Genomic DNA, 27,022 nt, shown 5'->3' with positions numbered 1-27,022 from the left:
GAAAACTGTCTCTGTCAATCCAACAGCAATGACAGGGAAGTGTAGTGCTCTGAGCAAGAACTTGACCCTGACCTAGATAAAGACTATCTAAAAGAAACAGGAATTCAAGCCCAGGATGACTTCCCTGGAGTCTCTGTTGAAGTGCAAGATTAGTTATGAGGTTCAACTGGATTGGTAAAGTGCTGGTGTTGATCATTCTGCCTAAATGGACAGGAATCAAACCCCAAGCACAACAAATACACCAAGAGCAACCTCTCAATTCCCATACGGCCCAAAGAGCTTCTGCCCACTCCCTACTCCCTTTAAATACCAAGCCTTCCTGTCTGACCATGGCAGTCACAGAACACAAAACAGTCTGTGACCATCAGAGAATGCCTCACAAGCAGACAGAACCACAACAGATTTAAAAGGGCACTGTTAAATGAGAACATGTCCTTGAGTGATTTTCAGCCTCAAAACCATCCTCTTACTCCTAGCTGATCACATTAACATGTCCCAGGTTTTGCACAAAAAAGGCAAAATGCTAACAAGTCAAACAGATAAATAATACTGCATTTTAGCCTTTATTAAACATGGCTACAGTGTATAAGGATGTAATTAAAGCTTGGGCTTTGATTTGGCAAGCATCCTCTATAAATAATCTGTGTTTCACTGTTCTTTGTCCTCAGTTCTTCTTCAAACTCAAGAGATGTCCTTCAGTTTCTCCCCCACCCTTGGGATTATCATATGTTTTACAGCTCTGCAAACCTTAGAACGGCCAAACACTGCAGCTGTAGATGAAAGGGAATTATCTTCAAGGTGCTTTCTTTCAGCACCATCCTCATTTTCTTGCCTGGGGTGGGGAGACTCACCAGAGAGCCAGGATGAGAGAGAAGAGCCCCATTCCAGAGTGCAGAATAAGAACAGACTTGATATCACAGCTCCTTCCTATGGGAAAAGGAGACAGTATTGAAAAACTTTAACACCAGAGTGAGCTACTTCTTGCCAAATTATGTATTTTATCTTATCATTTCTCATGGGAGATATTATTTTGCTAATTATGTCTAATGATTTTTTATGGTAGAAATTTTCCAAAAGATTTTACATTCATTCTCACAGCACTAAAAAGAAACTGTCATGTTGATCTAAGCCCATATTTAACCTTTGTAGTAAATAGAGAGGCCACAAACAGGCTGTGATTTAAAAAATCCGTACTTTGACAGAAATAAGTTTTATTTTCTGTTCTGCAAAAAACCCAAATTTTGTTTTGTCTGAAAACTTGCTTTTGTTATATCATAAATTAAAGGAGACCAGAAATATGAGTGGAGCTGGCCCCACTTAGCATTCAATAAACTCAGTAAACAGCAGAACTTAGGAAAAGGAACACCAGATGCATAAACAACATAAAGCAGAATTGACATCTAATGGTATTTATTTCAATACTTGGAATAGCATCTGAGATCAGCATTTTTAAACAATCACTCTATGAACTAGAACACAGGAGTGTTTCTGATCAGTTGGCAAATCAATTCTGACAAAGGGATATTTGAAGTGCAGCAATCCCAACTGGATTTGATCTTTGGAAGTTTTCTTCCCAGTCTTACAACCTCAAAATCCCCCAGAAATACCTAGACAAGATCAAAAACAACAGCAGTAACACAACCAAGACAAGCACCATGAGATCTGCTACCCAGAGCGATTTAGAGACACTGGATGCAAGAGATTTAAAGGTGCTCTTGTCCATTTTCAGGCCATTAACACCTGCCCGGAGCGGCAGTGAACTGTTACCACGTCCAAAGGCACGGGTTTATATTCCTTATGCATCAGCAGATCCAACTAAACTTCCAAAATGTCCCTAATGTGCTCTGCAAAAACACACAGCCAGCTATACCCTCCCTTATTCTAGAGGAAACAGAATTTAAATGCAGTACAGTCAGCAGTTTCATCCAAGTAGAATGAAAGGAGAACTGAGCTTTCTCTTTCAAAATTGACAAAGTGATTTGCAAGCTGTAATGGAGAGTTCCTGCTTCCCCTTCCTGGGGGCTGGATAATGCATCTGCACGGGGAGTATCTGGGAAACTAGAAGTATCCACTTCTCAAAGACTGCTACTTGAAATGACTAATCTGAACCAACATAACTCCACAATTGATTCTTTCTTTGCTTCCAGTGGTTACCCTTATCGACTTACAGTGCACTACATTTCTAAAAATCATAGGTTTCTTTGTTTGCTTCCAGAAAAAACACTTATTTTAGATAATCTTGCCTCCACAAAGTTATTTTTCCAATTTTCTTCAGTCACTGCTGTGCCTTCAGGAATGTCTGATTACTCATAAAATGCCTTCTGACAGCTCAGATTCATTACTAAATTACCACATTTAAATTTTTCATGTGCACAGGGCAATTACTTTTATGAATGACTGTCAGCAATGTTTCACTAAATCTGAATGAATTTTTAAAGGATTCTAATTGCCACTTAGATGCCCCGATAACTCTTGTTTTAAAGGCTTTCATGTCTTTTGGTCATAGCTACCTGTGTTCAACACAAACATCTTCCCTCTCACATTTTGCATCATTGAAAATTATTTACATCAGAAACAAAAAAATATGAAGCTGGTGGTGCTACATAAGCAGATGGACTGCACAGCAGAAATGATTCATAGCCAAAGTCTTGAGAACGAATAATTATCTGTAACCCTCACTCAGAGCTCTTGCGTCAAGTTACATTATTCATTTGGGTTTTGGCAGGAGAAATTAATGAATTCCAGCTTGACAGACACCTTAAAAAATTGTAATTTTTTCAAGTAGTTGGGCCAAACTAAACCTTTAATATGTCCAGGGGGAAAAAAATAGAGGTACACAGAGAGCATTTTTTCCCTCACTGAAATTCATTTTTAAAAAGCACAGATACAAATATGTATTAAGAAAGGGCAGGTGAGTTTTAAATTACACCACTAAGATGGGCTGGAGTTCTGACTTGTCTCCCAGTGGAGTGTCATCAGGAAATTTCATTAGCACAATCTATTTTTTATGCCAAGGTTGCTAATGAAAGTGATAAACAAGATCAGAAATAAACTGATCATTGATGTAGTACTCCCCCAACAAACTCCAACTAGATGTTTCTCTTTCAAGTGCCACATTTTGTGCATGTTCTTCACCCAACTGCTTGCCTACTTTGGAGATTTTTCTATTTTTCTTTTCATTTTCACTGTTCACTATCAGTTTGTAGAGAGGCATCAAAAGAAACATTCCTTTGAAAACCTTTTGGATTAATGCTTCTTTAATTCTTTTATCTAGAAAGTCAAAGATCAGGATAACAAGAAAGAAACAGAAAAGGACATCTACCATGTCTTTTTGTGCACAAGGAATGAAGTTTTTACCACTGAGGTAAAAGGGAGATACTAAAAGAACGTCCCATCGATACAGTGATGTTGAATAAATTATATGTGAAGCAAATACCCCATTAAAATCTAAGATTCTCTGATTACCTTGCTGGTTTTCTCACTGGCTGACTGCAGAAATGTGCATAACCCAGTGAAGTTCATCTCTGCCCCCTTTTTCAGTGGAGAAGGGAGGGTGGGAAACATGTGGCGAGCCTACTTCTGTAAAGATTTTGAAATCTTCTGATGAATGTGCTGCAAGCCATTTTTAGGCAATATTAATCTTCTGCAACAGCAAACCTATTTCACTGTGACCTTCAACAAAGGCCAGAGCCTGAGGGATGGTTGCCAGCAGCAAGTTACGATTCAATATTCAACCTTGCATAGGATCCAAAAGGGATTTTCATCTGCATGTAAACTCTAATTAGCAGCTCTCAAAGCTGTGTTTGATAACTTTATTCCAACAGTCAATATCAGCCCTTAATACCTGCCTGTATTACTGTCCAAAATACACAGCTATGGATGAAGAATTGCTTGAAAAAGGTGAGTCCAGCAAAAGCTGCCACCTGCAACAAATATTCCATTGAATCACAGAGGCAAGGACAGGTCAAACCGGGCTGAAGCCAAGCCAAGGGAGCAGTAAACTGCCAATGTTATTCCCTGGCTCCCAGTGCCCCCACTGACCTAAGTGGCTTAATGAATCCTGGTCTTCTGATCAGATGCAATACAGCTGAGCTGGGCTCTGCTTTCAGCCTTACTGGCATGCTTAGATATAGGGAAATGATAATTAAGTGTTGTGATGTAAAGGAATTCCAGGTTGCTAAGAAAACTGCCTATGTACCTGAAGAGTTGGGTTTTTCCCTCATATAAGGGGGTACATCTTAGCGCTTCTAAAGATCCTCAACATTCTGCAAATCAGAATCCTACCCTAAAAACTGAAAGGGTTGGAAGAAGCTACCTCAACACATTCTCTTGCCTTCTCTCTTCTTTGGCTTCTCACTTTAAATTCCTGCCAGATGAGTCATGCCGAATGTCTCTCCAAAAACTTTGAGGGTTCAGTCCCACTTACTCTGAGAAAAGAGGTTTTATTGCAAAGAACACCATTTATACCAATTAACACCTTGTTAACCATCATAACAGAAAATTAATTCCACATATTTTGCTAGGTTTTCCCAATTACAATGGTAACTATTTGAAAAAGAAGAGGCTGCTCCCTTTGAGCCGTCAATCACATTGCCCAGACATTAAAATTAACTGCACACATTTATTTCTAAAAATCATTACAGTGACAGGAACAAGTGCCAAACCTGAATGGTGCCTGTCCTCATTCTGTGAGGGGACCACTTCTTCCCCACTACACATGGAGTGTAGCAGACTGTCCTTGGCACAACAGTAAACAAGAACCAGCAGTGAATACTGGGGTTTATTTAGGAGCTTTTACCCAGCCTGATTACCTCATATGCATTCACTTGCTCTCCTCCAAGCTTTATAGGTTCACTAAGAGCTGGCTGCCTCTCTCCAGAGGAAGATCATTTCTAGCCTGAGCAAGGTAGGTAGAAAGTTCTTTCTGTTCTTGCAATGCAGCTGTTTGCAGCCACCAGCCTTGGGCACAGCTGGCCAGGGTCTCTGCACACTCACAAGTATTTGTCTCCATGCAGCTCACTGGTTTCCAGGATCTACGCACATGTCCAAGATCTGTGCTCCAGCCAGAATCTCCACCACTGTCTTTTCATGTAACCTTCTTTTCAAGATCACTTCTTTTTGGGAAGCCACCTTTCTGTCTTCCTCTTCTTTCCAGCACCAAAGCCTGTGTTCCTCCCAGCCTGGGCCAGGACACAGTGCAAGGCAGAAGCACGACATCTGATCAGCCTCCTGGCTGTTGGTTCTTTCTCAGGCCTGCTTATTAATTGCAGAGTTTGGGTTGTTAACTGGAGGGTTTGGGATGAGCCGCTACATTTTAGCCTGCATACTATCAGAATTTACAAACGAGCAATACCAACTGCAGCCAGCAAGCAGCAGGCTGCTGCTTCAGAGTTCAAAAGTTCAGTTTCAGACACTCACATACAGGCCCAGTTATCTGCCAGCTGTCTGTGCTCACAGTTCAGGCTATTTCTTCACCTAAGACACAGACAAATATGCTATAGCCATGCTGAGACAAAGTGGAATCTGCAGATCATTTCCACGTAAGAGCCACCTCTCTCAGGAGACCCACATGGTAGCTGGATTAGGTCATGCATCATCCCTTAGGCTCAGTTAACTCCCCACACGTGCTCTGGAGCCAGTTCAAAAGAAAGCAAATTGCCTTCATCCCAATGGCACTGCAGCCCATGGATGGATTTCCCTACTGAGAACAACTGGATCAGGCCCCAGTCTGGGACTATCACAGTGTCTGGGTGTTTGTCAGGGCAGCCACAGCAAAGCATTGGCAAGGCAGCACAAAACCACAAGCCCTGATTCATTATGATTTTTCATACCTCATTAGGAAAGAAGCAATTAGAAGTGTCATAAGAATATTTCCGAGTGGATTTTAAAAAATTTTTGAAGCTGGCTAAAGCTTTTATTCAACACTGACAATGGTTATTCTGAATAGCTCAGAGTAGGGAGATTTAAAAGCTTACATAAGGCCAAATGACAGTCAGGAAAACCCAGAAAAGCATTAGGCTTTTTACAGGATCTATTTTGTTCTATCTGGATCAGTGGACCTAATAAAACTTTATCTGCCTCATATCCTTAGGCTATCAAAGCTACAAAAACACTATCTTCTTATTAACTCAGTGTTTTACCAACGCTGAGAATCTGACTTCATGAACGTGTTTCCTGTTAGAAAGGAGACAAAAACAGATGGAACCACACTCTGGAAGACTCACCATGCTATTTATACTTCAGAAAGGACATTTGCTTTCCATGGGAGCTCAGAGCTATCCATTGGTTTTAAGTTTATGAGTTAAGTGTCTTTTTAGAGTTTTCAAATAAGACAATATACAATGTGTCTGGTTTAACTGCTTTTCCCCCAACAGATAGAGTCCATCTGCTGAGTTTATTTATCAGTGGCAGAGACTTTCATTAACACCCAAATAACTGCATATTATACCTACAATCAGAGAGAAGAGGCCACTTTATCCTGCAGCTTCCATCTGTCGAGCTGTTGTTCCTAGACTGCAATACTCAGGCAGCTCAGAAATCTCACAATAGAACTCCTCTCCTTGAGATCTGGGATATGCCAAAAGATCATTCTTACAAGTAAGGCACTTAGCATGACATGACTGACCAACCTAAAGACACCTGAGGTCTACAAACTGCTTTAACTTGAACTTCATTCACCTGTACCCCAAGCTGATGGTTCTCAGTTCAGAGCGGCCCCTCCTGCGGGATGATTGTTACCCTCCACGGTTCACAGTGTTCCTGCACTGCTGACAAAACTATTATCCATCACTTTATTAGTCCTCTGTTCACTAAGAATTGAGGAAGAAGTGTTTGAGAGCTAAAAATCCCCCAAACATGGCTCTATACATCACAGACAGTCACAGCTAAAGGCCTTGACACTAGGACTAACAAGAGACAACACTAACAATATTGGAAAAAAACATTACCCTTAGTCCAGCCATGCACTGCCATCTCCTCTTTTTTTAAAGTAGCAAATCCCTGTCTCTTTAATTACAGTAGGCAGGATGTGAACAGATGCTTACAGCACCCAGCAGCCCAATGAGTCAGGAAAACTTTTAGCTATTAGCAAATCCTTTAGGTAGCTGACTCAGGTAAATAAGATGTGCAGATTCCCTCAACTGATTAACCACTGGGCTTGCACAAGCTTGGCTCATTGACCACAGCTGTTGGGAATACAAATGTCCTCAGCTGACAGCCCTGTTCTCAGTTCCATCATCATTTTGGGTTGAAACAAAAATGTCAGCATTTACTGACGTCTTGTCTGGAATTGGGACAAAATACCCCAAATCGGTAGGAGGTGAAGAATTCTTCCATGAAATGAATCACAGCCTGAAGTTATTCAAATAATAAAAAAGAAAAGCAGAGATCAAGATATAGGCTACAGGGATAGTCAGCCTGAAGTTCTCCAGATAAATCCTACGGATTTATGTACTGCTTACAGACGTCTCAGTTACGAGGCTTGGCTCTTGAACTACCTCCCAAGGAAACAAAATCTACACAGATCCTCAATGATATACAAGCAGCATGTGAATTCAATTTCTTTAATAATCAAACCTAAGTCCCTAGCAGTTCCAGCTGTCATGTCCATTTCTAGCTTCTACAGGCACTTCATCAGCTTTTACCCCCAGAGCTGATGTCACACAACACATCTGCTGGTTGCTGCTGTGAAAATGTCCACAATTTCACACCTTCCCAAAGGCATATCCTCCAAAATCCTGTGCTACAACTTGCAAGTGCCTCTTGACAGCCTCTCCAGCAATAAGTAGGCACAGTTCTAGAAAAGCTGAACGTATCTTGCAAGCCTTCATCTCTCCTCACATCTGTGTCTTTTCCTGCCAAATACTTCACCCTGCCCTCCCCTCTACAGCCTCTCTCTTTGGTAAAGATGAGGCTTTCATAATCCACTTGCTGATGAAGGAAAACAGAAATAGAAGTAAGCACACATGCCTTTTTCCTTGCTTATTTTCAGGGTGCCATAGAATTTTTCTTCAGCTCTGACTGGATGGATCCGAACACCAGAAAGATACAGACGAGCATTTGAGATGCCTGCTGTAACAAAACAAGCGTTGATGTTTCATGTGGAAATAATGGAAGAAAAGTTAAGTCATGTTAATTGCTAAAACTCAAATTCCCTGGAGTTTTATAGGTTTTTTAAAGTATCACAGCAAATTATACCCAACACCCAGATTTTCTGTAATGGATGACACAGTTTGTTTATATTGGTTGGTAAAGTTTCTTTCTCTTTCATAAGTCCATGTTGTAAGTGTAGATTCCTCACCAACAAGAAGCAACCAGTTATTACATTAGGAGTCCTAGGCTGCAAGATGCTGAGCATCTCTGCAAATTTCAGTCACCTGAGAACAGCCAGTGGAAGAGATGGGGAACACAATTTGTGGGATTAGGCCTTGAGAATGGTAGCACAATGCAGACTGCCAGACCCAAGTACTGTGCAAGGCACTAAGTCTCCTCCTTCAGGCATAGAAAGTAGGCTCCAGTACAGTCTGAAATGCCAGAGTGGCACCAAAACAAGCACTTGCCATTCAGTATTTTACACATCTCACTGTTGCAGTCCAACATTTTGCTCCTGTCAAGCAAAAAGTCACATGAGCTTACAGGCATTTGTGAGCCACTTAAGTTCATGAGTTCATGTAGTCCAGTTGCTTGAAAGACAAACATTTACTGGTGTAAAGGAAGGAAAGGGAAGCAGGAGAAGTGGAAAGAAACCCTCTTTCCTATGGGACAATCATTCTGGATTAGTAATGAGTGTTCAAAGAGAAAACTGCATAGCTAGTCATCCTCTCTGGAAAAATAAAAATGCACGTTCCAGTCTTGCATCCACAAATGCAGAGCTTGCAGTGACTTTTCAGATCAGCACACTTTAGCATCACCATTCCTTTACCAATTAGCCTCCATATGATTTCCCAGGTCCCAAGGAACCAGAGCAGTGTTACCATTAGTGCCCAGCACTAATACAGCATTTTAACACTCTAAACATCTAACAGGAGAAATGACATAAATAATTATCAGAACAACTCTACTGATTCTTAGCCTTGCTAAAATAAACAGTACTGTTTGTTATCCTATTACAATACAAATAATTTGCATTTCCTATTTTATTCTGGTGCCATTTTCCCTTCTTCTAAATGATCATGAGATCAGGCTGGAAGAAGGGAAAAGAATCTTGTAAAATGCTAAATCTACAGGAATGGAGGTTGCTTGGCACTCCAAAGAGTGCAGACAAATGACAGTAAAACAAATAGACACAGAGGAAGAAAGTGGAGTTGTTATGCAGTCCTTACACAGTCTTACTGGTTTATATTGGATTTTTGTCACGAAAGATTGAACAAAGGCATAAAAGGATTTGCTCCTGAGAAGCCACAGAATTTGCAGGGTAACAACCAAAACAATTTTTTTAACACTGCTACTTCCCAAAGTGTTTGGTCACACCCAGGCTGAGCAGGAGCTCTGATTCTGCTCACAAATCCCGCTGATAGACAAAAGGGCAGTGCCCAGCAGAGGGATCAAACCCAAAGTGGGACACAAACTGAAGGGCTTGCAGGGGAACATTAAAAGCTCCACATAAATAAGGCTCAGCTTGATGCCTTGTATCCCTGGCAGGGTGACCAAAACTGAAGTTTAGACAGAAGATGAGTGCAGAAGAAGGTCTGTGAAAGCAGAAATCTCACTGTTTATGAACTATGCTGATTTTTGCCTACATGTGGGTATCAAAGAAAAAGAGGGGGAGAGAGCAGATAACTATGGGACTTGCCCAGAAAGGCAGAGTGGCAGAAAAACCCATTCACATCATTCTGTGACTACAGCTCAACAGAAATCTGTAGAGAAGATGGAGATGTGTCCAAGAAACAGCAGTTCTGCACAACCAAAAAGCACTAACCCAGAAACAAACAAGGTTTGAAACATTTTTCTTTCTTTTATGACTCACCAGTGCGCTGCAGACTGTGTACTGACGTTATGTGTAACAGTCTGAATTTACTCTTAAAACTTACCAGCTTTGACCACAGCATCATTCCTGAGCACAAAAAGCTCGGTAGATTAAGAATCTGAACCCAGACACCTTTTCCTTAGTCACACAGCTCCCTCCACACAGGCTGCCAAGAGTCCAGACCAGGCTGTGTACCCCAGTTTCACCCTGAAAACCTCCAAAATGCCAGAGCATCCAGACACAGACAAATAACCACATCAGCAAAGAAAATAAAAATCACTAAGTGAAGAAATGAAAAATTAAATTTGAATTGATCCTATAACCAATGTGATGCTTTCAAGGGGAGCTTTTTGTTGGTCTTTGGTATTGATGTGGACTGTTCTATTTGGACATGATTTTATAAATGGTTTCTATCAGTACATATGACTGACTGATTGCAGGGTATGCTATTGCATTCTAACAGGCTATTCCCCACAACACAGAGATAGAAATTACTTTCTGGTGAGATTTATGAGGTTTTCCCCACTCCCTTCATTCTACAAAAATTGAAGTTTTAAAGCCTATCAGCTTGTGACACTACTAAAAACACACCTACAAAGATATTAAAATAACCAAGAGTTAAAAAAAAAAATTAGTCAGTTATGAGAAAGACTCAGTTATCCAAAAGGACGTATGGTAACCACCAGCCCAAATCAACTAAGAGTTTTGTCACATATTTTCAACATTTTGCTACACCAAGAACCTAGAAAGCTGCTCCTCCAAGGCTTTACACTCCCTCACCTTGCACTGAACCAAGTATTAGCTATAAAATTTTCACTCAGACATGGTCCTTGGCCACATACACTCATAACATTTTAATAGTTAAGTTTAACTAAATGTTTTCCTGATTTTAAACTCAATAAGAATTAATAGTTTACTCCATTTCTTACTCAGTATTTCTGAATTTGGAGTTTCTTACTGGGTTTGGAATCCTGAATCACTGAACGCTCCCAAACATTTCAAAGATAAACATATTAAAAAAATATATTAAAAGCCTACACTGCCTAGGAAAACTGCCTATAAAATAAATTTATGCTAAATGGGTAGACTGACTGCTCTCAGGGTTATATACAAGAACTAGCTCAAAGTAGACAGGCAGAATGTTACTCAAAATAATTTTCTCATCTAACTCTACTCACCATTCAAGCAGTGAATAGTAGGTTTTCTACAGATCTGTTTTTATCTTCTTATCCAATATCCTGCAGGGGAAATAAGCTTTCTATTTTCTCCAGAGTGTGGCCATAGTGAAGAGATTTCAAGATATATTTCATGAAAGGATCTCACGGAGGCATGAGAGCCTTGAAGCTGTCTGCATTTATGCATCAACATTTTATTTCTTCATGGCACATGGGCTGAAAGTACCTGTATGCAGGTTCAGATGTAGATTCACAATTCAGATGTGAATTATAGTCAGGCATGATGGTTATCATCACATGCTGGGGTTTTTTTCATTCCTTTTCTAAGGGAAAGTACCATACAGAGTCCTCAAAGTGTAGGAAGGAAAAAGCATTGTTTGCAAAACAGCTGATGCAGGCAAATATGCATTTATTTTATAGCATATTCCTACATTAGTAACATAATTACAAAAAAAAATCCAGTGGAAAACATCTTCAAAAAATTATTTAATCCATATTCTGTCCCCTGGAAGCATCAGCTGTACCTTTATCCTTTCTAACAAGGTCTACTAGGTCTTTATTGTATTCCAATCGCCCCACTGCCTTCTCATGCAGTATCTCAGTTTGCTCCATATTCTTGATTATCCAATATCTGTCCTAAAGCTTTCTTGTTGCAAATTAAACCCGCTCATCTAGAGAAGAGATTATTCCCTTCTTTTAAGAGTGTCATTATTTCCTCATTACCTGGATGGCTCATACTCCCCCTTCATCCCTTTCTCAACAGATGTCTGGATAGCTCCGATTCCCTCAAATTCTCTTACCACCAACCCTGTGCTTCAACCTCCTCTCCTCTTTTCAAAAAGCTCCACAAATCTTCAGCTATCTCATCTTTCTGGTGTGCTAAGCTGGAGAAGGTTCTCATCACAAAGTTGTCCATGTTTTTCTCCCTTTCCATACCCATGAGTCTAACTCATATTTTGGATTCCAAAGCAAGTATACATATGTGGATAAAAAGGGAAACCCCACTTCTTTATATATATATATCTCACTTCTCTGAGGAAGGGATGTTCCCTTTTATCCCAATTCACATATAGCTCTCCAAAGAGGTTTCAGATAGGCAGATAAGTCTTGCTGTTTATCACCTATTAACATTTCCAGTTCCTTTTATTTATTCCCTCACTTCAGTAAACTCTTCATCTAAGAGACCATTTGTTCCAGGCTTTATTCCTAGCATGTGTCATACTGATAGAAATTTTCCCTTAGGATGTTCAGTATTCCATCTATTAAAAAGCTTTAATTTTATGTGACTTGGTTCAGAGAAAAAAAAAGGTTTTAAAAATCTGCCTAGTTATAACACACTTACCTCAAGTCCATCCTACATAAAGTAATAAAAAGCCTGATTTACACACAGTACATTTGTCTGTCTGTTCAATGTCATTACAGAGTTAACATTTATAATGCTGTTGAAAGGCAGGTATTGCCAGCAATGGGCTAAGTGGAAACATTAATGTGACAGTTTATTAATCAATTCCATCTCACAAACCCTAATGTAACAAAAGGAAGCATAAATAAATGCCTGATCTGTTAAAGTAATATATGGCCTTCACACTGAGACCCACTTTAGGGGTGGGCTCACACTGGGTTCACTTTAAATTTCTTGGCAATTTGAAGTTCAGGCTGCTAACACTTTGGAGGATAATATACTAGCTGAAGGCATTAATGGTTTAAGGGTGGTTTGTGTTTGCATTTAATTTTCAGTGAAGTACACTACTGTTGAAAGGTGCTTGATCAATAGTGCTGGTTTTGAACATATTTATCTTGAACTTTTCCCTGTAGTCTTATCCACAAGAAATGGGATTCAGCTTAGCGAGTACCTAGTTAGCCTCTCTGGTTTCTCAACTTGTGAGGACCAATCCTAATTAAAAAGTAATGTGGATGATAGTAGGAATAAGTCTATTGACTTACAGGGAAAGCTCAAAAGTAATCCTCTAGCTTTAAGCTGGAATATTTACAGCTCTGTGCCCCCTTGACCAACCTCAGTTCCATGCTGTCCCTTCCCTTGTGCTGACAGACCTAATGTCCATGTACTGCCTAAAATCAGACAGGATGAATCCAGGTCTCCCTCATTTCCTCTCTCCTGTGCATACGCAGACCGAAGGGGAACTGCACGGTTCAACTTGGACAACATTTTTGCATGGGGTGAAAGAGAACTGAGTGAGATAAAGTCTGTCACATTCCTTGTCATAATCATGCACAGATGTTCCATATTAAAAACTAATATTTACTGAAATGCTTTCAAAGTTGCATCAGAGCTCCTCAGAGTGTGTTAAAAATAAGCACATGCAAAATATTACATTTAGCTGGGAGCCAGATTCCTTCACCAAAACTACAGACAACTACACAACTGTTTCTCTGCTAATACACTGAGCCAAATCAATCCCCTTCATCTAAACACCTCTGAACTCTGGGACTGGTTTTATCTGAGCCTGTATTTGGCCAAGTGATTGTTACCCTCCAGTGAGTACATGACCACATACAAAAAGTTCAAGGCATGATCAGTTTATTACATGAAGAAATGTAATAAACTGTGATTTAAATTTAATAGCCTCAGACAAATTTGCCTGTTTGTTCAACAGAGTGAACTCTCAACCTCCGCTCATTTACAGAGATCCAAGATTCCGCACTGCACACAGCAATCCAAATCGCCTTGGCAATTCATAGAATTATAGAATGGTTTGGATTGCAAAGGAACTTAAAAACTATCTAGTTACAACCCACTGCCACTTTCCACTAGGCCAGGTCACTCAAAGCCCCATCCAACCCGGCCTTGAGCACTTCCAGGGATGGGACATCAACAGCATCTCTGGGCAACATGTGCCAGTGCCTCACCACCCCATAAGAAGTATTTGTTTCCCCTAATAATGATCAATCACAAAAACAACAACAACAACAACAATAATACAGCACATGTGGTTCTGATAAGATTGAGCCTCAAATTCCTATTTGATTAAGAGACCATCATATGACAAATCCAGCAAAATCAAGTATCTGTCTGAAACCCAGGGAAAGTGCTTGATTTACAGCCCTAAGTGGATGTCTGCCGTGATTTTCGCACGCCTTGCTATCTTGGCTGACCTCTCCCAGACGTATTTTCTGCAAACCAACAGATTTCACATGTTTTTAAATACGGTGACAGGCGGGAATTCATAAATAATATATCTCCACTGAAATATAACTGCCATGTCTGAGCAGTTCCGGCTCCAGGCTGGATCTGCAGCAAAGCCAGACAGCTCAAGTTTATAGCAGCTCTCCCCATTCTGCAGCTACACTATTAAAACAGCTCCACTTGTACTCAGCTGCCCAGACATGGACAGCTCAAGCTAATGGTACCTAAATACAACCATGAAATATTGCCTCTTGTCAGGAAAAGTTATAGTCATGCATGACAAATTTAGGTAGGAAAAAGTGCACAAAGTACAGCAGACAAAATGTGTATGTGAACATACAAAAAGCAAAGATGAACTTGTGGGATTTGTGTTTGTTTTGTCAATTTGTCTTCGGTGTCATTTCTGCCCATCAGATGGGAATGTCAAACAGCACCCATGGACTGGAATAACACTTCACTCCTGGAACCCAGGCTGTGCCCCCTGCATCCACTACACAATACTTTAGGAACTACTCATTTTCTGTTTGGGCATTAAATATAAGTCAAGCTTGCCGGAAATCCGTCTGTTCCTTCTTGCTTGTCAAATTGTCTGAACTGTTATCCTGGATCAGAAATCATAGGAAAAACAAGATTTGCTCTAGACCCCAAATTTGCCATTCTAGCCTTCAGCATGAAAAAGGAGAAGTAAGAAATAACAAACATATTTTTCACAGAGGCAAATACACATTATTAGATACTTTGGTCACCATCTCCCTAAACTATTTTCATTTTTCTTCTGAAGTTTTCTCCTATGTCTCCTATGTTTCCTGAACACCTACACTAAAGACACTGTATGCTGCCTGGAACACCTCAAAGCTTCTGATCTGAAATCACCAGTCCCAGACTGACTCATGCTAAAAACCCTTCTCTCTGCACATATACACACACACCTCCTGCACTGAAAACCATCAGAATCCACCATTCAAGCCTGGTTACAGCCATAAGGCACCTTCTGAGGCAGCAACTGAGACCAGTCTCCCTTGTTACCTATCTCATATTCAACAGATTTGCAAACAAAAATGTTCCATCTCTCTGCCCTGTTAGATATGTCATAGTTCACACAAGAAAAAGTGCTCAAAATCCTAAATCGTGCCCCAAACAGCCATGTGAGATAAGACTTCTCAGTATGCATGGAAAATCTTATCATCTTCAGTATCTTGGGTGCTTGGAAAAACCTAAACTTACCTTAAATATTCCAAGGAGGCACCCACACACAGATGATTTATAACTGTCCTAAAAGGGTTTTTTTAATACTTAGAGAAAAGTTACAGCAGCCACCAAGATACCTTCACCACAAGCAAGGGCCTGGTATTCTGTGGGTGTGAGAACCACAGAAGGCAGCCAAGAAAACCTTCTGGCACTGAGAAAGGGGGTCCTTCACTCAAACATACAGTCCTTGAAATGAGAGATGGGAAAGTCCAAGATATCTCCCAGCCTAACACGAAGGATCATTTCCCTGGGTTTATCCACCCATCAGTTTCCAATTACTCAAAAGATGTATTCTTCTACCTCCCATCCTAGGAGAGTAACTCTTGGTGTAATGAATCTCAGCTATGCAAATTTTCTACTTGTTCAGCCAAAATTTGTGTTTCCTTTGTCTCATTCCATTATTCCTAAAAAACATTCTCAGAACATCCTTCTGTTGGAAATGATTTAACTTCCCTCATTAACTTTATTAATTAATTGTTTTAATTAACTCTTCTAATTCATTGTTTTAATTAATCGTAACAATAAGCTGTGTAATCTTCCACTTTAGCCAGCACATAGCAAAGTTTTTTTCACAGACTGCTGTGGATGGGAAAAGCACTGAAACTTTAAGTTTTGCTAAATCAACCTTGATATGCTTTCATGAACAAAGCCTGAGGGAGAGGATGTATGCTGAAAGCTGGACACCAGGAATGCAGAATTTATAGACCACAAGGACATGGTGCAAAAACCAGAGATAAAAAAAGACTAAAGAAGACCGTTCAGCATTCGTACTGAAAACTCTATCAAGGAAAAATATAGTAAAAAGGCTGAAAATGTGGATTAATTAGCATGAGAAGTAGCAAATAACGAAGAGAAGATAGAATACTAATTAAGAGATTTATGTACTTTGTAACCAATGAACATTGATTAGTTTGCAAAAGATTTATAAACAGTGAAAAAGTTTAGTAAGCGGGTGTGCATCCAGGTGGAGCTATCACCATGGTGCTGTGAATAAAGTAATGTTTACTTTCTAATGCCAAAAAACAGTGTTGGACAGTTTGATTTATCCCATTGTTTCCAGCAAAACTCCTAGGAGGATTTCTTCATTCCCCTTCTGAACATTGCATTTGCATTTCTAATGAATCACATGGTCCTTTTCCACAATAATGTTGTACTTTGGCCATTTCAACCTTTCACTGCTGTTACCAATGATTTCATTTCCCACTCCAGGTAGGTGGAACTAGGGGGGAGAAAACTTTGTTAAGAAAAGGTAGAGAGAGCAGGTTGCTGCTGCACTGACATGAATTGTTCTGCCTTCTGAGAACATTGTAATGAGAGTACATTTTTCTAAGCACTAGAAAAATTCCAGTTACTTCTCCCTCCTGTGCTGTGTCCCTCCATCCCTGTCACAGAAAGAACCACAATGTAGGAGGCAGCAATGTGTTGGTAGGGCTCGTGGTCTTGTTTGCTGTCATGGATATGGATGAGTCAAGTTAATACATCTCAGAGTAGAGAGCAAGCTGGTCTATAAGAATTATGCAAAAGCTCAGGGTCATCACAGATGGACAGTTAGGACAGATCTGTGAAATCCAGGGCACAGGGAGTGAGTTACAAAACATCCACCTCCTTCAGTGAGGGCAGAACAGCTCCGGAGGCTCAGCTGTGTGCCTGGCTGAGAGCAGTTAAGTGCTTGCTCATACCCTATGCACGCACTGGGAGCTGTAATGGCTCTTGGTGAGATGTTTTCCAGACACTGCCTGGCTCTTCCACGGTCAGCAGCTCTTATTAAAATTTTAATAAATTGGGTCAATAATTGCAGCAAAAGCCCCAATGCTCTGACATAGTGCTAGGCTGAAAAAGGACAGGGAACAGCACTTGTCTGGAGCACATCTCAGTGCTACACAGGGCCACCTCTGCACTTGTAAATCTGGCGATGCTCAGTCTAAACGCCATAGTTATCCTCCTGAGAAATGCCATTACAGTCAGAGCTGCCGTTCACCAGGAGCAGGAACGTTTCATGGTGCACTCCTAGCAAACACTCAGTGAGTTGCTCCAGAGCAGCAAAGGATGGCAGAAATCCCAGGAGCACTGCAGGCACATACAGCCCATCAGCACATCCACGTGGCAGGCACCTCTCAGGGAGGTCCAAAAAGCAAATGTGCAGGTGAGCACATGGGTCTGAAAGGGCAAGGTCCTGCTCTCCTGTTATCCATCAATGCCTTGTTCATTCCTGTGATGGGCCCCAAGCCAGAAAGACACATCCTAAATCCCATCTTTATCTTGAGACGGACCAAATAAGCTGACTTAACATGATAAACTCTTCCCAGCATTGAAACCCTTTTCTTCTGCAGGAGATAGACAAAAATACATATGTGTTTTGAAACAAAAAATAGTTCTCACTGCTCTCTGAAGCCAAACCTTTTCTCCCCCTTTACACACATCCTTCAAAGGATTCAAATGAGCTCAGGTTGAAAGGCCAGATACTTCTACAGTACACATAATGGCATCAGAATTGGCCGTGAACCTGCTGGTAACTATTTGCCCTGTGCTCTGCTCCTTCCAACAGCTGTATTTTGCCTTATTGATCTGGTAAATTACCAAGATCAGTCTTCTCTGTTGTGTAGCATCTTCCCTCACTGGCTCTGAAAACAGATGCTGAGGAACAGGGAAGTTTCCATGCCCAGCCCATATGGATGAGTGTCTGCACTAGTGAACACCTCTTCCACAGAGACACTCTTCTTTGATTGAGGGTACAGTATGAGAGGAAAGCTAATGTCCTTACAAACAATTCCATGAGTGAAAGTGTGGGTGTTAATGTCTTTGAAATGGGGTTTAATGTCTCTTCTAACACTGGGCAGGTTTGTTGCAGAGCCCAGACAGCTCTGCTCCTATAAGAGACAAGGCTCAGCACAAGCCTGAACTTTACGCTTTTGGGGTAAAATAAAAGGTTCAAGGGGCAATATGTGGAAGGCAGTTCGGGAAGGCTGTACTTTCCTAGCACCTGGGCCAATGGGGAAATGAAGAGGGCAAGGAGCAGCCAGGAATTTAGGGTAAAAGGAGGCTGCGCCCACCTAAACACCAAGAGAGAAAACCCCACGGGCGTGTGCCCCGGTGGACTCTCTCCCTTTATTTGAATAAAGTTGCAGGACTCCTGTGTCCTTTTTGGACATAAACCTCTGGCGTTTGTGGATTTTCCTGACAAGTATGTCCAATCAAATCTGTTGTCATTATGAAGAGCTAACTGAGCAAATTATGTAAGCTTTTATACAATACAGCATTCCACAGAATAATTTTCTTCTTTTTTAATACAGGTAAACAATAAAAATATTTTAATCTATTCTCCATATGCAAATTTCTGTCACTAGTTTGTTTCTTCCGTTTTCTTTCTCGTTTTTGGGTTTAAATCATTCTGTAAGAAAAAAACTATTGGAGGGTTTTTAAAGCTAGGGCAGTTCAATTTTATGGGGGGGCTATTCTAGAAGTATACAAAGGAGGACCTGATCATTTAAAAGTGCAAAAAGATGAGATTTAGACTTGTACCTTCAAAATCCCCTATGTTATAAATTAAATTCAGCCAAATTTATCAATAACAATTTTATTGAAAAATTTGCAAAACCTCATTTTGGAAACAACCACAATCACGGTCAACATCCAGCCCGGGATCGGCGCTGGGTGAACTCTGAAACAGCCTCTATCACACTGATTCCCCCAAGTTCACCACCTGTCCTTTGGAGAGATGAGTTTTTATACAGCCTGAGGCTGTGCAGCCACATTTTTTTCCTTTCTTCCAAAGTTTGTTGCATATTCATATTTTCTGTTGGTTTGTTAACTAAGTTTCTGAGAAGGGAGGAAAAGTCTGAGTAGTTTGTACATTTGTACAGGAACTGAGTATTGAGATGCCAGAGAATTTTTCTGTTGGATTGTTAACACAGGTTCCAAGAGAGGGGGAGAGTTATGGGAACAGAGTATTGAGATGCATGGTCCTGGAGAATCAGATCAGGTCAGTATCAGACATTAATCACTGGGTTGTTAGAGCGCCTGTCTTGCTTGGGTGGGCCTTGCCCTCCTCGGTGCCATTCCTGTTCTTTTGCAAATTACTCTTTCTCCTTTGGCTCCTGGCAGTCATTTTGTAATTCCTCATTTTGAATGTGTGTTTGATATCTGTAACAATTTTTTATTTCCCTTTCTGTTTATATACATATACAATAAAATACAAATTATACAAACATATATTACACCTATCAAACTACAGATCTGCTTAAATTATTGCTCAGACTGTCAAACATCCCTTCTCTGAACAATTCAGGCTGCAGAAATGGTCATCTGCAGCCATCTTCTGCTGTCAATTTGCAAAACTTCCATTGTTATCTCACTATAAAAGGGAGCAGAGTTCAAACTCTTTGAAGCAACAACTAAAGAACCTCACAAAGAACATCCCTCTGACCAAAAGTGTTGCTTTTCTAAGTGTTGCTTCTCTGCAGTGCAAAATACTCCAGAAAGAGCAGAAGACATCTAAAAAGGTAATGCCTCTTGTCAGTTAAAGTTTTTAAAAAAGTATGCTGTCCAACATGTTGAGGTTTTTTAAGTTTTTTGGGTTTTGTTTTTGGGTTTTTTGTTTTGGCTTGGGTTTTTTCTGCCAGAGGAAAATTTCTTTGTTTTAAAGCATCTGATGATGTCTGCTCTCCTTTTGTTTTCTGACATCTGCTCTGACATTCCAGTAGTTTGCCAATTGTGTGACAAAATTAGTTTCTGACGAAAGCAAAGACATCCTTTAAGGAAATTCACTCCTTCCATCAAGAATAAAATCAAGCCTCTACAGCTGCAGCTATAGTAGACCTTCACAATCATAGACTAAGAAAAGTGCCCTCAACTGAAATTCTGATTTGGAGGTTTAAAAACAGGCTTGTCTCTGCAACAAAAAATGGACATGCACAAATACATAAAATTTATGGAATAAATGTATGGCAATGCTTTTTGTGTTTTACTTCCACATAAGCATCTTGTATCATAGGGCAAAACAGGAAATATAGGTTGAAGCCTCCTGAAAACATCAGTGACAAGGATAAACAACAACTCAGTTGCTGGTGATGAAAAACACATGCAAAAAATGAGAAAAAACTAAACCAAGTATTTTCACTGGAGCAACGTCATAATTTTTTTTTTTTTTGACAGCTTATCAGAAATGGGTCCAAATAGCAACTCAAATTGTGTTTTTACATGAGAGGCTTTTTTTAATGATAAGGACTAAATGGTAAAAAAAAAAAAAAAAAGCAATGTAAAAGAGGTTCATATTCACTCATGTTGGATCACAGCCAAACTCAGCTGCAATCTTGGACTCCAAATATGCCAAAGTTTAGACAGAAAAAACAACATTATTCATTCTAATTTTAATAAAATTATTTCTAATTCACTTTTCTGCTTCTGCTGGGAACTGAATGAAGAAATCCTAAAGTAAGCATCTGCTGTAGCATCCATTTATACACTTGTGCAGGAAGGGAAAAAACTCTGCCACGTGCAACAGGAGTCTAAGTCAGAACTACAACTGGAATCCCGATTCCCTGCTTCCAGACCTTTCATTATTTTAAATGTGTAGTCTTCACACTAAGCTGACACAAGATTTTGCATTTCTACTCAAACACAACACTATATTCAGGAGCTGGAGCCTTGCTACTACTGCTTGCCTCTGTTTTTTGGGTAGATAAGGGAGGGATGCTTGGCCTTGCTGGACAGGATCCTTGCACATCCCAGCCTTGCTCCTCCCTTGCCCCTGCTGCTCCCTGGCACTGCTCATGGGCTCCCAGGGCTTTCCACCTGAGCTCTGATCCCAGCTCATCCCACACAGCATGCAGGGCCCAATAGTGTCTTGCCATAACAGCAAGGTGGCTCAGGAGTCTTCTTTCCATCCATTACTATTTTCCCAGGGATTCACATTCTCTCCATATAATGAGCAAGCAGGAAAAATTGAGATGTTGCAAACAAGGCTGTCAAACCCTGTAGCCATCAAAATGACCCCAGCACTGAGATCTAGGGCTGAAAGCCCCTCCACTGCTGTCTAGAACAGAGCATCTTAGCATCTCTTCTGCTGTCGCTTAACAGCTTCCATTAAAGATTAAGTACCTCAGAGAGTGAACCAACTACAGCAAGGATGATAAAAACACATCCAGCAAGAACATTTCATACCACTTCCCTCTCCCTCTTGGCATTAAGGCAACTGTATGCTCTGTGTTTTAAGAGGAAAAAAAATCCAACCCAAGTCAAAAGCCCCAAGCACATTATTTTCACATCTAATTTGCGTAACTGATGAATAGTTTCTACACCAAACCTCATTAGTAAGCCCATTACCATCCACAGTAAGACACTGGGAGGACACACTCCACAACACAAAAGAAGAAAAACTCTTGCTTCTCAAAGATATGTCCTTCCCTTGACCCTTGCCTACACTAGAGTAAGGGTAAAAGGGGCCTGAACAGTGAGCTGGGAGGCCAAAGCAACCACACATCTCATGGCATGCAGCAGACAGCCATCTCTGTTCACTGAGATCCTTTATATCCATCAGAATGGTGTCTAGCTGACAAGGACTGTCAAGAGGCACAAAGGATGTGACAACTAGAATTGGTGCAGAACACAAGCCTTTATAGCCAGCACCTGCCTTCAGAGATACCTGGTGGATGCTAAAATGTGATGCATTTGTAAGGAGCTGGCACTGCTCATGGTGCTGCACAAGCTGCAGGAGGATACAAACTGATACAAGTCAGCATAAAAGCTCTGCTGATTTATACTGCCTGAAAAACAGCCCCAAAGAGTTTGTTACCTAGACAACCAGAAGGAAACTAATTCTTTCAGTACCACAGGAATTGGCAAGATTGAGTTGTTTACGAAGTCCGCTCTTGAACAACATTTTCTTTTTTTTTTTTTGGCTTATAAATTATTTGGGCCCTTGCATATTAAGCTGAATTATATCTGTCATGGTTAGCACAGATATAATTCATCTCATTAAGGAAGGGTACAAACTTATTTTCTGATTAATTCTCCAGGCTTGCTAAACAAAATAAGGCATTTGGTGCTCCAAGCAGGTTACAAACAACCCTGTGGTTAAAGCACTATCAGCATTGGTCTGTGTTGGATTCCTCAGTCTTTTTTCAGATAGACACAGCTCACAAGGTGCCTGTTCAAACTCGCTGTGCAGCTGGAACATGTAGAGATGGGGCCCACGAGCTCTGAAGTGCTGTAACATCATGGCCACAACCCAAGCTGCCCCCAGGACAGGGGTTTCTGCCTGTTGGTTCTGCTGCAAGAAAGAAGGAGCTGGTTTCCTCTAACCAGCTTTATAAAGGATGCCATGGCATTCCTGGAGCCCACAGCACACCTTCTCTCTTTCTCAAGAAAGGCTTGACTGCACATTCTTCCACAAAGTAAATCATATGACTGACTTCAGTTGTGCTTCAGAAACTGGAATGGCCTTCCCTGAACTCCCTGGAGTTCACAGAGAACTCACATCTGCAGGCAGTGAAAGGAAAGACTGAGCTGGCTGAGCCCTCATCATTGACTGACCTCACCTTGTGCCCTTGTAAGGCATCGCCACTGGCTTCAGCAGGGCCTGAACAGAACTCCAAAGAATCCAGCAGTTGCTCCAAAACTCACATCAGCCTTTGGATGGGCAGAGGCCAGCTTAGAGTCCTGTCGGATCTCAGTGGGAGTTTTGGAAGAGAATTCCCCATTTCAGCAACAAGGGACATAGACAAAAGATGGGGGAAAAACATTTCTAAATTAGTTCCTTCTTAGTCCCTTGCATGCTCATTTCTGTGGGAGAAAACAATTACATCCCTGATATTTAGATCAGCAATCCATTTTCTTCCTCTTTCTCTTTCAGTTGAGAAAGTGCATTATAAATATTAAAAAAATAACTCCTCATGAGGTTAAGGAAAAAAACAGAAAATCCAATACTCTGAACAAAAAATATAGAACACAAGAAATAAATTTGATTGTGGGTCGAAATGGAAAATGAAAGGTTTTCAGCCTTCTAGTTCAGCAACAGATCTATCTGTTTTTATCTTTCTGTATTTATACCACAAAATTACAAAAAAAATAAATTAAAAATGGAGAGGCAATCAGAGTAGCACATTCCAGAGTAGCTGGAAAAACTGTTCCAAGCAGCAACACACAACCTTTGCTAGAGTGTTTACACCTTGGAAAAGCAGCTTCACTGTGGAGAAGGCACGAACAATATGCAGCAGGAGAGACCTTTAGCCTCCTGTGGAAGGTCTGTGCTAATTACCTGGGGCAAAGGGAGGCACAGCTTTCTTCATCTTCACTGGGAAGAGGAAATCGTGTTTGGTATGGACAATGCACATCTCACTGAAGCAATGAGGCTACTAAAATGGAAGTTTTCTGGAACGCTCATCTTGCTGGGTGCTCTTGCAATCCACCAGGAAATGCAGAAAAGCCTTGAGGAGGCTTTTCATGACACCCCTCAGCGGTGGGACTGCAAGAGTTCAGGTTTCATTCCCTTATGCCTGTGACACAGCAGACAACCAGGCCTGTGAAATGAGAGGGGCTCAGTGTTCTGCTGAACCATGTTAGTGCTGGTGCTTCATGTTCAGGCAGAATGTTTTACTCAGAGACCCACATTACACCACATGAATATTAAATTCAAAACCCCATTACATGCCTCTGTAATGGAAAATTCCTTTTCTTGCATAGAACTATAGGGGCTTGAGTGAAGGAAAGCCCAGTTAGTTATAAATAATTCACCCAAATAATGAAGCAATTTTAAGACATGGAAGGAATGGGTCATATGCCATTCTTTCATGAAAAATGGTCTCTTTTTGTTGTTCTCTGCAATTCGGATTTTTTCTTTTTTTTTTTTTAAAGCAACACCCATTTTCTGTCAAAATACCCCATATTATTGGGGTAAAAAATTATTGAATGCCAAGTTTTCTTAGCCAACCAAAATGTTTGTGGTTTTTTTGTTTTGTTGTTTTGGTTTTTTTTTTAAGGAATTGGCCCATATAGACACAATCTTTGGCTGACTTTCCCGAAAACCTTTGACGATCTCATTTTGCTCTCCAGATCATCCACTGAAGGAATGTGTGGGAAGCTGAGCAATGTATCCATTGCTTCTATCTGCAGTTTCTCATCACTGGTATTGCTACACTGGGACACACAGCAAGGTCTTAGTCACCTGCTGGGCTAGACAAACTCACAAGTGTATCTGGAATGCTTCCACCCTGATTTCTGCCTCTATGAGACACAAGCTAAACTTGCCTCCAACATATTAAAAGTTGGGTTCTGTAACACCAAAACTCATAGACTCCAACTCTTGCAACACCCTAAAGAAACAATATAAACATTTCAGAAACACATTTTGGCCTTCAGACTGCTCCACCAATACAACAGCTGCTGTGGAGCATCACAAAGCCTGTATTTGTACAGTGCTACCATCTCTGTCCTTGGCACAGGGGCAAAGTCAGGGACAGGGGTGTGATTGAGGCATTCTGAGCTCCAGAAACAGGAGCAGCTGGGTACCGTGTGTGCAGGAGCACCCACAGGGGCTGCTCTAATTTAAACTGGCCCCTGAGCAGCTCAGAAGCTAAGAAACAGAAGCAGAGATGCCTCAAGCCACTGTTGTACTCTCTTCCTGAAGCTGCACCTTTGGAAGCACGGCAGAAAAGAACAGCAGATTGCAAGAGGGCCAATAAAGCTGGGCAGAACAAAGTCTCCTCACCCAACAGTGTATTTTACCCAGACACCAACAACCCTAAAGTTGCACCCTGCTGCAAGGCAGCATTGCTTGCTGTGTCACCTAAGAGGAAGAGGGAAATGTCTCAGCTTCTGGTCATGTTTTTCCTGGCTCTAGTACTGACTAATGTCATTTCACTTCCACAGCATTGCTTTGGAATTACCCCCTGGAAAGCAGGAGCAATCAGCCCCCCTTAGCACACAGAACTGATCAAAATTTCAGTCTTGATCTTGGGATCATCCCAGATGGTGCAATCAGGCTTGAGGCTTTTCCTAATCAGAAGAAGAAGAGGGTTAAACAGGTAACAAGCAAAGAACTTTGCTGTGTCATACAAATACTGAATCTTACCCAAGAACAGTGCACTGATAGCAAACTGTGTCTGATTGATTATATTGGCTGTCAAAGAAACTCATCTTTCCTAATAATACATGCTCTCAATGGGGAGAGCTGCGAATGGGGGAAGAGGGAGAGAGAGTGGAGCAAAAGGGAATTAAAAAAAGGCCATTAAGCATTTATCTCACAGCACGGTGAACACAGAAGCTGAAGCAGGAAGCTGGGAAGTCCCACATGATCCACACAAGCTGTAAGACAATCTCCTAGATGTTCAGCCCTGCAGGTGAAAAACTGGCAAATCCAGAGAAGAGAAAAGCATTCTTGTCTGCCACTGCTGACTGCTTACATCTGATGTCAGGGCACAAGTTCTAGCTGAGCAGACTTAATTTCTCATCTGGACTCACCCACTTCCAATCTGGAACTGGAAGGAATGGGATGGCCTCCAGGTAAGTCTCCAGATACAATTCAGGTTCGAGTCCATGAAATGTTCAGGATTTTATTTCAAACCAAATCAGCTTCTCCTGTAAATTCAAAAGTGATTCTCTGGAGATACAGGTTTACTTCTGTGATCCATAGCATTTCTGGGAAATAGGGTGTATAATAGGACCTAATTACTGGCAGATTCAAGCAAACAAATAGATCTCTGGTCTTCAAATAATTTTAAACAGAAAATCTTTGTTTATTGGTCAAAATTATCTCAAAAACTGAGTCTGCAGTGGCTACAGCATGCAAATGAAAGCATTTCTCTAATCATTTCTCTTGCCCTTCAGTAGTGGCCACCCTGCCTCTCCTTGCCAACTACAAAAGAGAATGAAAACCTGTTCCTAAATTTTCAGATACAGAAAGGAAGCATCCTCAACCCCCTTGAGCTAGCCAGAGCAGAGCACACTGACCACATAATCAGAGGGCATTAGTAAGTTTCCCTCTTGAAACAGGAGCTTTCCTGAGCCCACCACACACCATGTCTGCACACTTGGCCTGGGACACCCATCTCACCTTGGGAATCTCTTAGCAAGTTATTTACAGGGTTTCCTCCACCTTAGGGGAAGAGAGCGAGCACACAGGAGCTAACAGGTGTGAAATCAGCACTAAAGGGGTTTTCATGCAGCTGGTGTAATCCTCATGAAAAACAGCTTCTCCTAGATGACCTTATTTCTGTGTGTCCTCCTGTTGCTGCTGTGAAGGTAGCCATATACCCTACCTCACATGGGTGTTACAAGTGCATCAAAGTCTTCAAGTGCTGTGCAATCAAGTAAACCTATAAAACACAACAAGAATTTATTTTGAAAGCAGACTAATTTGTGTACATATTTACAAATACAAAGAAATTAAAATAAAGCAAATTTTTATGGTTTGCATTGGAGGGTAACTAGTCATTTTGCAAAGACAAGAAGGGCAAGAAAGCTTTATTTTAGCCTAATTAATCAGAACTAATGAGC

The 27,022-nt window shown here is 40.9% G+C and overlaps 1 long non-coding RNA gene across 2 annotated transcripts; it reads right to left on the bottom strand.

The window, feature by feature from the left end:
- Window positions 1-540: 540 nt before the first annotated feature.
- Window positions 541-6,549, bottom strand: LOC148184595 (uncharacterized). 2 transcript variants are annotated; one of them, XR_015772296.1, is made up of 5 exons: window positions 6,453-6,549; window positions 4,812-5,475; window positions 4,316-4,427; window positions 852-927; window positions 541-770 (listed from the first exon to the last, which is right to left on the bottom strand). It is a non-coding gene; the product is annotated as an uncharacterized LOC148184595 (long non-coding RNA). The 2 variants fall into 2 exon arrangements; XR_015772297.1 differs by lacking the exons at window positions 4,812-5,475; window positions 6,453-6,549 and adding an exon at window positions 4,665-4,741.
- Window positions 6,550-27,022: the final 20,473 nt, after the last annotated feature.

This window comes from Pseudopodoces humilis, chromosome 3 (assembly GCF_049639895.1).
Source record: "Pseudopodoces humilis isolate 2021_Gansu_Grassland_sample_001 chromosome 3, ASM4963989v1, whole genome shotgun sequence".
Lineage (NCBI taxonomy): Eukaryota > Metazoa > Chordata > Aves > Passeriformes > Paridae > Pseudopodoces > Pseudopodoces humilis.
This window is presented reverse-complemented; position numbering and strand designations above follow the sequence as displayed.